General features: G+C 29.8%; 1 pseudogene; it reads left to right on the forward strand.

The window, feature by feature from the left end:
• Window positions 1–679: 679 nt before the first annotated feature.
• On the forward strand, window positions 680–778 carry LOC130854679 (U6 spliceosomal RNA; annotated as a pseudogene).
• The last annotated feature ends 214 nt before the right edge of the window (window positions 779–992 follow it).

Genomic DNA, 992 nt, shown 5'->3' on the forward strand with positions numbered 1-992 from the left:
AAATATGATAAAGCCTTTAAGCTAAGAGGCAGCTGACCCTATGTTAAAGGTTAAGTACTTCAAAAGCAATATTAATGGGGGGAAATTTTGCCTCTGTGGGTAATTTAATTTAGTCTTCAAAAATTTGGAGAGATAGGACATTTAAATTGCTAGATGAGTTTTTAGTAAAACAGTGACATTGAGACAACATTGGTTATGTACCTAATCTACTTAACATATTACTATGATCATAAAGCCATTATTTGAAATACACTATTTGGCAGGTAGATATTATAACAAGTATGTTGCATCTATTTTAATACCAAGGTACAATTAATAACTTTCAAGTTGAAATTCAGTTTATTTACATACATCCTCCTCCAAATTCTCAAGTGATACCCTTGTTTATTATAACAGATGTAGCAAACACCAGAGAGGAAATATGTCAGATCAAATTGTTTATTATTTGATCTTGAGAATGATCCAGAGAAGCAAATGTCCAATGTTTAAATTCTGAGGCTTAAAATAAATATTTCAGAAAGACTCTCTTCTTTTGTTGATTGGTAAAATACACCACAGAATATCACTTCCTCACTACTTAATTCACTGTAAAGAAATATAGAAAGTTTTGAAAAGAATTGCTTTGTCTGGTGAAGTTGGAAGGTCTACTAAAATAGGCACTTAAAAAAACAGATCATGCAAGCTTTGGCAGCATATATACTAAAATTAATATTATGCAGAGAAGATTAACATCCCTGTACAGGATGACATGAAAATTTGTGAAGCATTCCATATTTTTGGTATGTGTGAAAGTTGTTGAGAATTGATCTTTCTCATCACAAGGAAAAATTATTTTTTTCTTTTTCTTTTTTTTTTGTATCTGTATGAGATGATGGATCTATATAAGATAACGATGTTATATTTGTAGTAATCATTTCATGATCTATGTAAGTCAAATCATTACACTATATACCTTAAACTTAAACAGTTCTTTATGCCAGTTGTATCTCAAT

The sequence above is a fragment of the Hippopotamus amphibius genome, chromosome 5 (assembly GCF_030028045.1).
Source record: "Hippopotamus amphibius kiboko isolate mHipAmp2 chromosome 5, mHipAmp2.hap2, whole genome shotgun sequence".
Lineage (NCBI taxonomy): Eukaryota > Metazoa > Chordata > Mammalia > Artiodactyla > Hippopotamidae > Hippopotamus > Hippopotamus amphibius.